The 15034-nt window shown below is 40.7% G+C and overlaps 2 protein-coding genes across 2 annotated transcripts in view; both read left to right on the top strand.

The window, feature by feature from the left end:
• Positions 1-15034, top strand: part of LOC308088131 (H-2 class II histocompatibility antigen, E-S beta chain-like) — a 129149-nt gene that overhangs the window by 77792 nt on the left and 36323 nt on the right. The gene's annotated exons all lie outside the window — the stretch shown is intronic.
• Positions 5516-15034, top strand: part of LOC308089138 (HLA class II histocompatibility antigen, DO beta chain-like) — a gene marked incomplete at its 3' end in the record, with an annotated part of 282785 nt that continues 273266 nt past the window's right edge. Inside the window, exons 1-3 of the mRNA XM_080433707.1 lie at positions 5516-5639; positions 6174-6248; positions 7394-7477. The remainder of the gene's footprint in view (positions 5640-6173; positions 6249-7393; positions 7478-15034) is intronic.

The following is a 15034-nucleotide window of genomic DNA, read 5'->3' as shown; positions in this document are numbered from 1 at the left end:
GGAGTCGAGACAATATTCTAGGTGGTGATGATTATGCTTTATGTACATGATATCATGGGGAGAAGTACAATAACACTCATGTCAGTGGTACGGTAGTTCTGCCTGGAGCTCAGGACAGAGATCATAGTTATACTGTAGCTGCTTCAAGGACAAACTGAACCATAACAAGATAGTCTGTACCAAAACAATAGCTATTAGACCTAGTGGAGACATTTAGGCTCTTACAAGCTGTCAAATATCATACTGTATTGTAGAAGTATTATAAGTGATGGTAAAATATAAAGGTTATATATAAGCAGCCATATAACTTCTTCCTCAGTGGTCTCATGTAATATTGTAATATTTTGAGATATGGAATGTTGTGTTCACATTATGGAGTTAGGTTAATCACTGATATGAATTAAAACATCTTTCTTTTAATGCATTTCAACAGAAACAAAACAACACTCTGCATGAGAATGAAGTGTTAAAGCAGCACTATGTAGTTTGGGGTATCAGTGGACACTTTGGACACAAATAACATGGCAGCGACGTCTTTGACTTCATTAACTCCCATTACACCTAAGACAGGCACCCTCTGTAAATAGCTTTAAAGCACAGCTCAAGACCTATTTCTTCACTCTTGCTTTTAGTTGATTTTTAAATCTCTCTGATGTTAAATGGTAAATGGTGCATTTATATAGCGTTTTTATCCAAAGCGCTTTACATAGATTGTGCATTACATTCACCCATTCACACACACACTCATACACCGATGGAGGAGGAAAGCATGCAAGGCACCAACCTGCTCATCAGGAGCAATTAGGGGTTCAGAGTCTTGCTCAAGGACACTTTGACACTAACTCTGGGGGAGCCCGGGATCGAACCGGGAACCTCACGGTTCCCATCCGGCCGCTCTACCGGCCACTCTACCCCTGAGCCACTGCCCCCCCCCTTGTTATTCATGTCCTCACTGTTTTGCCTGATTCACTGCCTTTTTTGCTTTTATTTGAAAGGTAAGGTAAGTGATTTACTTTGGTTCAAATAAGTGTTAAACAGCTCTATATTGTGATAGTACTCATTGCTATAGAGTGTTTGTTCAGTAAAAGGAGTCTCCATGTCTCTCCAGCTCTTTATTAACACATCGGGTGCCAAACACGGTAAAAAACGTGTTATTAATCTTTTTGTTTTTTCCCCTAAAGGGATTGTGTGTGTGTGTGTGTGTGTGTGTGTGTGTGTGTGTGTGTGTGTGTGTGTGTGTGTGTGTGTGTGTGTGTGTGTGTGTGTGTGTGTGTGTGTGTGTGTGTGTGTGTGTGTGTGTGTGTGTGTGTGTCTACCAGCTGTCTCTTCTTGGGGGGCAGACAGGGTACATGGGGCAGGTTGAGGTTGGTGAGCTGGTAGACAGACAGGTCTCTGGGTGTGTTGTACTTGTGGCTGCTCTGAGAGCGCTGGTAGAAGAACATGTCTGACACACTGCTGGACGTAGACATGAACTGCAGATACTGGTGGACTGACACACACACACACACACACACACACACACACACACACACACACACACACACACACACACACACACACACACACACACACACACACACACACACACACACACACACACACACACACACACACACACACAGCAAGACAGACACAGCAAGACAGACAGACAGAGACATTTTTTTTACTTTTTAAATACCATTTTTGCGAAATTTCGACTTTAGTTCCACAGAGAGAGAAAGAGACAGACAGACAGACAGACAGACAGACAGACAGACAGACAGACAGACAGACAGACAGACAGACAGACAGACAGACAGACAGACAGACAGACAGACAGACGAAAGGTGGACAGGGCAATGACACACTGTTACAAACTGTCCGTCCAGCCAGGATTCAAAGCATTCTCCCGAGATGCACCAGAGGATGACATTTTTTGGGGGATTAATACAAATCTGACTCCCATCCCGCGGGAATCCTGTGGGATTGGGAGTCTGATGGTAGTCAGATTTTTATTAATCCCTTGAATGGAACGGGACGGGAATAAAAAGTCAACGGGAGCGGACGGGAGTGGGAACCATGACAGACCAGGTTTTAGATCGTACAGAAACAGCAGAAATAAACGCCACAGACTGCTGTTTGGGTCTTGCATGTCAAAGTACACGTCACCCATTTTCTTACTGAAGCCTGATCTACAAGCCTACAGCGTGGCGCGGATGCAACAAGTTGTAGTCTTGGAGATCTGCTATGTTCTACGTGCGACACAGTCATAAATCAGCCATGATTTATGTGAGGAGATTGTTAACAAAATGTTACACGACGTCCATCATATTGAAGTGGTTTGTTTGGATTTCTCTAGCCTGACTTTTACTTTCGTCTCTATGATAGTCTTGGCCTTTACCCCCCAATTGTCACTGGACATCCTCCTGGACTCTGGTGGGAGTCCAGGAGGTTGTTCTGGTGGAGGTACGAGGACAGTTGATTGAAGACAGCACGTTCAAGAGTTGTTGATAGGAAGGATAGAAGGGAAACCGGTCTTTTCAACTTTTTCCTCCTCTCTATCTGCTGCTAAAGCTGCTTTTTTCTGCACTAAAATTCAAGCTTCTGCTTCCAACCCTAAAAAACGTTCTCCTCTCTCCTCCAACCACCACCCCCTCCTCCCACCTCGTCCCTCCTCCCTGACGATTTCGTCAACTTCTTTGACAAGAAGGTGAACGACATCCGATCCTCCTTCCCTCTCCCCCCGGCTGGTGCCCTGAGCACTACCCACACCCGTCTGCCTTCCACCCCTCCCTCTTCACCTTCATCTACTCCTTTTCCCTCCCGCCTCCTTCTCTATCCCACTTTTCTCCCCTCTCCCCTAACGAGGTCCTTCTCCTTGTTACATCTAGTCGCCCCACCTCATGCTCCCTGGACCCGGTCCCATCCACTCTGCTGCAGTCCACTGCACCTGAACTCCTTCCCTTCCTGACCCACCTCATCACCACATCTCTGATGTCTGGATGCTTTCCCTCTGCTTTCAAGACTGCTAGAGTCACCCCCCTCCTGAAGAAAACATTCACAATGCAAGTTATCAAACAAACAGCAATATTAACAGCAAACTTAGGTTGATAATCAAATCAGGCAGGCTACATGCATGAAATAATTGTAAGTAAGAACACACACACATCACTTACTAAACGTCAGTGACGCACAGAAAGCACCTCTCTGCTAGGAGTTTGTTTGTAGAGTGATGCTGAAAGCTGAGGACTAACTGGATAACACAGCTGAGTGTACCTCTGATAATTGATCCCTCTGAGATCAAGAACTACAGAGAGATTGGAGGGTAATAAGGTCCTACGGGAGGTTGCCATTTCTCCATTTGCGCTTAGCCGCTCTCAGGCTCCGTCTCTCAGTACGCACTGAGTCCGACAACCAGGGGGCAGGTGGAGTTTGGCGTGCAGGCCTAGAGGTGAGGGGACAGAGATGGAGAGATGGTCCAGAGAAGAGGACAGAGTAGAGAAAAGAAGATCTGTGGTAGCCTGGTAAAGCCCCTCCCTCCGGAAAATCTAATTTCCATTTGATTTCAGGAAGGAGTCTGGCCTTTAGGCTTGTCTGGGCGTTTCTAGCCCGTTCACCAAATGGACGAGCCTATCAGCGTCGTCGCTCATCGTTCTGTGATTGACAGCGAAAGTTGGCCAATCAGGTGGCGAGTTCGAGTGAGCCCGAATGAAACCGATTGCAGCCTGAGTGCAGCCGACCAAAAACGAACGGCAGCCATCTTTTTTGACCGCAGTGTTTTATTTTAAACTTCAAAACGCTCTCAAACTTCTATTTTGAGACACGGAATTAACTTTTAAGATATCGTTTGGATAGAATTGAGTTGTTTAACTTCATATATGTGGTCAATTAATCATGACAGAGCCTATTTAAAATATTTTTAAATAGGTTATTTAAATACAGAGAACCGGCAGGGGCGGGCAGTGACACGCATGAATCCGAATAAGGAAACCTATTTTGGGCATGGCCGTCTCAAAAGTCCCGTTGCGTCACATTAGTCTGGAGGTGGTAAAAATGCACTGCCTGAAGGGGAACACTGCTGATTGGCTGAAGGGGTTGTCAGTCAACAGTATTACTCCCGCCCAACTCCAGCCCACAGCCAAATTGCCGAATGCGCGATCATGCCAGACTCACTCCTGACATATATTACAAATGAGATTTCCGGAGGGAGGGTTTACCAGGCTAGATCTGTGGCGGTATCAGGGGATAGGTGCATGAGGTGCATAAGGTACATTATGTAGGGGAGAGTGAGGTAATGTGAGACACAGGGTAAAGTGAGACACCCCCCTTAGCACCTGACCACAACACCTGTGTGGTCATATGACCATTAGATTTTGAAGCCCCTCCCATTTCCCACTTACCATGGAGGAGAGGACCTCATTGTGTTGTGGTAAGCATGTTTTTTTCACTAAAATATGTTTTTTGCATGTAAAAGTACTTTTTTGGGCTGTCAACATAATCAGCTGTTGTGTCAAAAAAAAATGATTCAGGTAGAAAAACTTATGTCATGCATGTTGATGAACTACAAACCTATACATCCATGTGATTAATGCTAATTGTAGATTAGCCAGAATTGCTAAAAGTGGTCCTTTTCACCAAAATGTGGCTGTGGGGTAAAGTGAGACAAATGGCTTGGGGTAAAGTCGGACACTTTCTCACTTTATCCTAAGTGTCTAAGTACTTAAACATATTTTAATCTAATATTACATTGCATATGTTTTACTTTTTATGCCAAGAACATAGGGGAGAGTGGGGTAATGTGAGACACTTTTTACATTGAGTGGGGTAATGTGAGACACTTTTTACATTTTCTCCCCTCTAGGTGAGCTAAAATTATATATCAGTAAAATTTACACATTTCCCATACATTTGAGATGTTTCCTAACAATGGAAATTATCAGAATGTATTCAAGACAAAAGGCAGTGAAAAAATGATTGTTTTAAAAAAAAGTGGTCTGGTGTCTCACTTTACCCCATTGATTTTTCTGGTTTGTCTCGGTTTACCCCAGACCTGGGGTAAAGTGAGACACCAGAAAACTTTTTTTAAAACAATCATATTTTCACTGCCTTTTGTCTTGAATACATTCTGATAATTTCCATTGTTAGGAAACATCCCAAATGTATGGGAAATGTGTACATTTTACTGATATATCATTTTAGCTCACCTAGAGGGGAGAAAATGTAAAAAGTGTCTCACATTACCCCACTCTCCCCTACATAAGACATAAGGTGCATAAGGTACAGTATATACATGAGGAGACAGAAGGTAGAGTATGTACATAAGGTTCATGAGGTGCTTAAGCATCAGCTATATACTGTTATGTGCAATAATCCAGACTGTCGTCTTGCCGGAAACAGATGATGTAACATCGTATCTTTAATCTGATTGGCTGATTATTCTAAACTACAGAACGAGTCCTCCTTCATTCTCTTTCAGACTCCAGAACTTCTCTTTCAGTAAACATCTGTTTATTCCGATCTCTTCATTCTGATCTGTTTATTCTCATCTGTTTATTCTCATCTGTTAAATTCAGTTCAGTTTTGATCATTGATGATTAAGATTACAGCCACCCTCCTCATCCTCTCCTCTGTTCTTGTCAAAGCTTAAGCGATCCCAGAAAGTAAGTACATTATAATTATGTTATTATATAATATATACATTTATATCTACTATTATTATATAAAACCAAAATATAAACGATAAAAACTACAAACAAAGGACACACACACACACACGCGCGCACACACACACACACACACACACACACACACACACACACACACACACACACACACACACACACACACACACACACACACACACACACACACACACACACACACACACACACACACACACACACACACACACACACACACACACTTTGATCACATAACTGTGCTTTTAAAGACATTAGATGGTTTCAGCCGTGAGATGTAATGAGGCTTGGATTGATGTTTAATGAACATGAAAAGCATTTTAAGAAATGTGTAGTAATTCTGAGAAACTTTGTAAGAAGCAAATCAAAATCTCTCTCTCTATCTCTCTCTCTCTCTCTCTCTCTCTCTCTCTCTCTCTCTCTCTCTCTCTCTCTCTCTCTCTCTCTCTCTCTCTCTCTCTCTCTCTCTCTCTCTCTCTCGCTCTGTCTCTCTAGTAACTGGTGATATTAAATAAAAGAATAATTCTGATTGGCTGCTGAGTGAATCAGGAAGTGAAATTCCAGTCAGTGGTGAGTTCAACCACACACACACACACACACACACACACACACACACACACACACACACACACACACACACACACACACACACACACACACACACACACACACACACACACTCACCCCACTCAACCGCGTCATTCCAAAACCTATAACCGCTTGTGCTATAACCACGCCCACTTCTGTGAACATTCAACACATTCTAATACAGACTGAAACTATGACGAGAAATGTTGGTCGACCTTTTTTCACTGACGAAAACTAAATAAAAACTAAATAAAGACTAAGCTGTGATGACTAAAACTAAGACTAAATATATTGACAATTTCTTCAACAAATATAAACTAGACTAAAATGTTAGTGAGTGACGAGTGGAGAAGAGATCCAGTAGAACTAAAAGACAAGTCATTTTATGTCTGCGCTCGGGTGTTGTGCTCTGAAAATAGCAGATCTACAAGCTCACAACGCGTCGCGCTGCGATGCGTTGTGAGCTTGTAGATCTGCTATTTTCAGCACGCAACCAAGTGTAAAATCAGCCATAACGACGCCATCAAGGCACCGCCAAAACACATGTTAGTCGACTAAATGAACTGTAGATTTAGTCGACTAAAATCTTATGATATTTAGTCGACTAAAACTAGACTAAAACTAAAACATTTCAGTTGACTCCCCAAAATAATCATATTTGAACTCAGGACCCCCCACCCTGAAAAAGACTTGGAATTGTAGGAGTTGAGGCGTTACATTTAGTTTGACTCAGTTCGCACAGATAAATAGATCCACATGCTCTAAAAGAGCTTGTAGATCGGCTATTTTCAAAAATGTTGCTCTTTCTTATATTAATTGACAATTTGGCCAATGTTTGCCGAGTGTTTAGTATAGTTTGTTGATTACTTATGAAGCAGCAGCTATATAATGTTCATGATATGTGCAATAATCCAGACTGTCGTCTTTCTGGAAACAGATGATGTAACATCGTATCTTTAATCTGATTGGCTGATTATTCTAAACTACAGAACGAGTCCTCCTTCATTCTCTTTCAGACTCCAGAACTTCTCTTTCAGTAAACATCTGTTTATTCTGATCTGTTTATTCTGATCTGTATATTCTGATCTGTTTATTCTCATCTGTTTATTCTCATCTATTAAATTCAGTTTAGTTTTGATCAGTGGCGATAAAGATTACAGCCACCCTCCTCATCCTCTCCTCTGTACTTCATGTCAAAGCGATCCCAGGAAGTAAGTACATTATATTTATGTTATTATATAATATATACATTTATATACTGTTATTATATCAAAACAAATATGAACAATGCAAACTACAAACAAATGACGCACGCACACACACACACGCACACGCACCCGCACACACACACACACACACACACACACACACACACACACACACACACACACACACACACACACACACACACACACACACACACACACCTCTCATGTGAAACTTTGATCACATGACCAGTGTGTTTTTAAATACATTTGATGGTTTCAGCAGTGAGATGTAATGAGGCTTGGATTGATGTTTAATGAACATGAACAGCATTTTACCAGTGACGCTGAACACACAAACACACACACAGACACACACACAGACACACACACGCACACACACACACACACAAAAAACATCATATCTTTAATCTGATTGGCTGATTATTCTAAACTACAGAACGAGTCCTCCTTCATTCTCTTTCAGACTCCAGAACTTCTCTTTCAGTAAACATCTGTTTATTCTGATCTGTTTATTCTGATCTGTTTATTCTCATCTGTTCATTCTGATCTGTTTATTCTGATCTGTTTATTCTCATCTGTTTATTCCCATCTGTTTATTCTCATCTGTTTATTCTCATCTGTTTATTCTGATCTGTTTATTCTGATCTTTTTTATCCTGATCTGTTTATTCTGATCTGTTTATTCTCATCTGTTTATTCTGATCTGTTTATTCTCATCTGTTTATTCTGATCTGTTTATTCTCATCTGTTTATTCTCATCTGTTTATTCTCATCTGTTTATTCTCATATATTAAATCCAGTTCAGTTTTGATCAGTGATGATGAAGATTACAGTCACCCTCCTCATCCTCTCCTCTGTACTTCATGTCAAAGCGATCCCAGGAAGTAAGTACATTATACGTTATTATATAACATATATGTATATCTACTGTTATTATATAAAAACAAATATGAACAATGCACAATACAGCCAAATGACCTCACAAATGACCCTACAAACACACACACACACACACACACACACACACACACACACACACACACACACACACACACACACACACACACACACACACACACACACACTCCTTTTACCTGTATATACAGTATTGGATCTTGAATGTTGGTCCAAATACATAAACATTAAAACAGATGTTAGGAACTGCTGTTGTAACATCATGAAATAAATCATTCTGTATTAATTACTTTCATAATAAAATAATAAAACAAAGAAACCATTTCAATCTGTTTCAGTGTGAATAAAACGTTTGACAGGAAGCTACTTTTAATATCCAACCTTTCACTTCATATAAGAACCAAACATGATTGTTTAACATGATGATTATGTGTTATTGTCACTGTGAAGAAGTTTGTTGTTGAATTTAATTTCATCTTTGTTTTATTTCCAGTGTTCCATGAGATGATTAATGTCCTTGGCTGTTCAGACACAGTTAAAGACTCATATAAAGAGTATATGGTGGGACTGGATGGTGAAGTGATGGTGTACACAGACTTCAACAAAGGGAAGATGGTGGATCTTCAGCCTCCATTTGTAGATCGTATCACCTTCCCAGGATTTTATGAAGCAGCTTTGAATCGGCAGCAGTACTGCAAAAACCAGCTGCACATCATTCGCACTGCCTTGAAGAAACCACCAGTGAAAGGTACATGAATACTATGAACACAATAGTTATTAACTAAAACGGTTGAATGTATTTAACATGAATGAAAATGTTTAAACATGTATATTATGCATTTATGGTTTTTAAGGTGAAATATTTTCTATATAATATTTATTTTTAGTAAACTTGAATATATGCTCGAGGTGCAGATAATAATGATTATACAACAGTTACCATCAAAATAAATATATCAAAATGTATTCATATTGTGAGACATTTTGTTCTAAAAAATATGGGCGTGGCATATCGGCTTGGGGGCGTGGTTTAAAGCTTTGGACGTCAAAAATAGCAGATCTACAAGCTCATAGCGTGGCACCGGGTGCCGCGCAATTAGCTTGTATATCTGCTATCAGCTGGGGGTGGACGTGGCCTATCATCTTGGGGGGGGGTGGTTTGAAGCTGTGAGTGTGGCCTATCACCTTGGGAGGTGTGGTTTTAAAATAATAATTCTACTGGGACCCCCCAAAATAATCCTATTTGAACTGGGACCCCCCAAAATAATCCTATTTGAACTGGGACCCCCCATATTTATCATATTTGAACTGGGGACCCCCCAAAATAATCCTATTTGAACTGGGACCCCCCAAAATAATCCTATTTGAACTGGGACCCCCCAAAATAATCCTATTTGAACTGGGACACCCCAAAATAATCCTATTTGAACTGGGACCCCCCAAAATAATCCTATTTGAACTGGGACCCCCCAAAATAATCCTATTTGAACTGGGACCCCCCAAAATAATCCTATTTGAACTGGGAACCCCCCATATTTATCATATTTGAACTGGGACCCCCCAAAATAATCCTATTTGAACTGGGAACCCCCCATATTTATCATATTTGAACTGGGACCCCCCAAAATAATCCTATTTGAACTGGGACCCCCCAAAATAATCCTATTTGAACTGGGACACCCCAAAATAATCCTATTTGAACTGGGACACCCCAAAATAATCCTATTTGAACTGGGACCCCCCAAAATAATCCTATTTGAACTGGGACCCCCCAAAATAATCCTATTTGAACTGGGACCCCCCAAAATAATCCTATTTGAACTGGGAACCCCCCATATTTATCATATTTGAACTGGGACCCCCCAAAATAATCCTATTTGAACTGGGAACCCCCCATATTTATCATATTTGAACTGGGACCCCCCAAAATAATCCTATTTGAACTGGGACCCCCCAAAATAATCCTATTTGAACTGGGACACCCCAAAATAATCCTATTTGAACTGGGACACCCCAAAATAATCCTATTTGAACTGGGACACCCCCCATATTTATCATATTTGAACTGGGGACCCCCCAAAATAATCCTATTTGAACTGGGACCCCCCAAAATAATCCTATTTGAACTGGGACCCCCCAAAATAATCCTATTTGAACTGGGAACCCCCCATATTTATCATATTTGAACTGGGGACCCCCCAAATCCTATTTGAACTGGGGACCTCCCAAAATAATGTCTGTGAGCTTGCAGATCGGTTATTTTCACGTTTGCCTCTTTCTTATTTATTTGACAATTTGGCCAATTTGCTATTAAAAAGGTCTTAAAAGTCATTACATTGTCACTTTATAAATGTGCAGATACCATGTATCCACTTATACTGTATGTTGGTTTGTTTACTGTTGAGTGAGAAAACAATGTTACCTATTAAGCTAATCATCTGGGGACCCCCAAAAAAAGGTATCTGGGGACCCCCCAGAAGTCAATGCATTCATTCAATTATTTGAATTGAATGATGATTTATTTGATACATTTGGGGGTTATATAAAATATTGCAATTTAATTTCAAAAGTAGTTGTTTAGTGTTTTCATTTAGGTTTGCAATGCAAGCTTTAATTACAGTATAAATAATGACCTTTATTTGTTTAATATAACTCAGCTGATTGTTGTAATGATTGACCTGGTATCCTATCGTTTCTTTGAGGCTCTACATTGTTCTCTCTACTCTCTACTTATGTGACTATTTACCTTGTTTATTGACTAGAGTTAGTGGTGGGAAAAGTACTCAACTGTTTTACTTAAGTAAAAGTATCATTACTGCAATCTAGAAGTACTCTGCTACAAGTAAAAGTCCAGAATTCCAAATTTACTTGAGTAAAAGTACAAAAGTATTGGCATCAAAATGTTCTTAAAGTACCAAAAGTAAAAGTACAAAAATGTTTGAAAATTGCAGGTCTACAAGCTCGTAGCGTGGCATATTTTCAAATAGCCTAGGTATAAAAAAAAGGGTTATCCTGGAAATACATGATGGGGTCAGACAGACAGACAGACAGACAGACAGACAGACAGACAGACAGACAGACAGACAGACTTTATGTAGTGACATATTTGGCCGATGGGGGGCAGTTAGCCTAGTGTTGATATTATACAGATGATAAGAAAACTGAACATTAATGACATTTTTAATTGTCTATTTCCAGATGGATATGTGTTCTATGAGACTCACCGTTGTGTGTTTAACTCCAGTGAGCTGAAGGACATACAGTACATTTGGTCAAATAATTTCGATGGTGATGAGCTGGTCAGGTGGGACAGTAGTGTAGATCAGTTTGTTGGATACACTGAGTATGGTGTGAAGAACGCAGAGCGCCTCAATAAAGATCCTACACAACTGGCTGTGATGAGAGCACAACGAGAGGCATTCTGCAAATCCAACACTGAGAACTACTACCCCCGTGTTCTGAACAAGAGAGGTGAGCTGATCTCAGAGCACTCAACACTCATCACCTCATAAACTATAACATGACATCATAATAAATCATTCTATTCAGAGATGATTAATGGTGTTAATATTGATCTGATAATGATTATAAAACATGACTTAATCTGCTGAGAAACATTTCAGATCCTCTTAAACACTTAAAGGGATAGTTCACCCCCAAAAAGATTTTTTTCTATCGATTAGTCACTCCATGGAGAATCGAATTCATGGATATTTATTTGTTTTTGTCGCATTTTTAAGCCAATAATTTGATGACCGGCAGCGGTTCCGGTAGGAGACACAAAGAGTCTCCTTTGTATCTCCTACCGGAACCGCTGCCTACCGGTCGGCTGGTCATCAAATTATTGTCTTAGGAATGAGACAAAAACAAAACAATATCCATGAATTCAAGTCTCCATGGGGTGACTAATCCATAGAAACAAATATTTTTTTGGGGTGAACTATCCCTTTAAGCCTGATTTATACTGTATCCTAACCAAGCCCCCAGAGTTGCTGAGAAACATTGAAGCTGCCACCCCAGTGGCCAAAGCTGGAACTGCAGGCGGGGAGAAATACATGCACGCGCAAAACATACTGAGAGATATTTATATTTATACATATAAATATGTAAACATATTATACATACATACATATGCATTTACAAATAAATGTGCATCTCGAGTGTATTTAATAAATATCTCGCGTTCAATCCTTGACACACGGGCTGCCGTAGAACGCAAAAAGGACACTATCGAACCAATAATTCTACTTCCGGCAGGTTTCCGGGTGCTTCAAAACGTCAGTGAGCACATTCATTGAAATGATAGCTGGGGGCGGGGCAATCCGCCCTCTAGTTATATTATACCTCTATGATCCTAACACGCTGTCACACAGTGGAAATAGCAGATCATCAAGCTCACAACATGTGGTGTCACCATCGTACACCGAGTATATATGAAACATATAGATCTATTTCTGAGTGTTTTCACCTACATATAATGACCTTCCTAAAACAGAGACACCAGGATTAATGTTTTTAAATTAACTTTAAAAAGAACCATGCAGGCTAAAACACACCTCTATACACTTAATTTGCACTATTTTCATTAAATGGTATTGCTTGGTTTATTTTTGTTTTTATAACTGTGTAACTGTGAATTATTTAATGTGTTTAAATTACATTATATATTTAGTATGTTAAAATTATATTATATAAATGCATTCTACTCTGTAGAAAACTGTAGACTATTGTAGAATCTACAGTATTCTATGAAATGTTGTTCTCTGGTGCCATCTGGTGGCCAAACACTGACATTTACAGTTTCAATTTCAATCAGACGCTCTTAATCCAGAGTGATTTACAGTAAGCAAGGAAAACACAAGGTAATACATCAAATGCATAGAAATAGTAATCTAGGATCATAGGTAAACCAATAACCTATCATCAGTCTAAACAGTATAATAAATAATAAATAATAATAAAATAAATAATCTGTACATTGAAACTATACAAACCGATAAAATACCAGGTCTACAATGAACCTGGCATCTGTCTACATAACATGATATCTAAATGACATTTTAGCCTTTGCATAAGCCTGCAAGGTCATCAAGGCTAGGTCTAGTGCTACAGGCTGAGGTGGAGTCTGAAGAGGTGTGTCAATGGGGAATTTTTGTTCCACCGCTTGGGAGCCAGAAGTGAGAAGAGTCTAGGACGTGTGGAGCTTTGTCCAGGGTGTTTTAGAGAAGGGAGAAGAGTCTAGGACGTGTGGAGCGTTGTCCAGGGTGTTTTAGAGAAGGGAGAAGAGTCTGGGACGTGTGGAGCGTTGTCCAGGGTGTTTTAGAGAAGGGAGAAGAGTCTAGGACGTGTGGAGCGTTGTCCAGGGTTTTTTAGAGAAGGGAGAAGAGTCTAGGACGTGTGGAGCGTTGTCCAGGGTGTTTTAGAGAAGGGAGAAGAGTCTGGGACGTGTGGAGCGTTGTCCAGGGTGTTTTAGAGAAGGGAGAAGAGTCTAGGACGTGTGGAGCGTTGTCCAGGGTGTTTTAGAGAAGGGAGAAGAGTCTGGGACGTGTGGTGCGTTGTCCAGGGTGTTTTAGAGAAGGGAGAAGAGTCTAGGACGTGTGGAGCGTTGTCCAGGGTGTTTTAGAGAAAGGAGAAGAGTCTAGGACGTGTGGAGCGTTGACCAGGGTGTTTTAGAGAAGGGAGAAGAGTCTAGGACGTGTGGAGCGTTGTCCAGGGTGTTTTAGAGAAGATTCAGACAGCTCCCCTGTGTTAGCTGATATGAGTGAGCGGGAGGGGTTGTAGGGTTGGATCAGGCTTGAAGATATGGGGGTGTCATATCTTTGGTTCCTTTTAGGCCAACAACAGTGTTTTGTACTCTGTGAGGGCAGCAGCTGGGAGCCAATGGAGGGAGAGGAGAACGGGGGAGAGCCGAGAAACGTGAACATTTTGGCTGGTTGACCAAGTGTATTGCGGCTTTCTGGATCATTTGGATCTAATTTGGATGATATACAATTATTAATGATAAAGACATGTTCCTATGACTGGCATATAATACTACTAGTACTACTACTACTACTACTACTACTACTACTACTACTACTAATGATAATGATAATGATAATGATAATAATAATCTTATTTATCCAGTGGAGCCCAAAGTGAGACTGAAGTCAGAGACTCCCCCTCGTCGTGGTGAACACACTCACATGCTGAGGTGCATTAGCTACGACTTCTATCCTGAAGTGATCCTGGTGACCTGGTGGATAGGTCAAGAGCCTTTGACCTCTGGTCTCTCCTATGCCGATCTGTCTGATGGAGACTGGTACTACCAGTACCACTCCTACCTGGAGTACACACCCAGGTACACACCTAACAGACACCTATACGTAGAAATACACACCTAACAGACACCTATACATTTATTATTTAAAAATAAAACAAGTGTTACTCACTTGCTGAAAATGGCCCATTAATTGGTAGGTTAATATTAAGTCACACACACACACACACACACACACACACACACACACACACACACACACACACACACACACACACACACACACACACACACACACACACACACACACACACACACACACACACACACATGAATACACACACAGGAATACGCTATAACGTGCGT

This window comes from Gymnoscopelus braueri (genome assembly GCF_963280865.1).
Source record: "Gymnoscopelus braueri genome assembly, chromosome: 7".
Taxonomy (NCBI): Eukaryota; Metazoa; Chordata; class Actinopteri; order Myctophiformes; family Myctophidae; genus Gymnoscopelus; species Gymnoscopelus braueri.
This window is presented reverse-complemented; position numbering and strand designations above follow the sequence as displayed.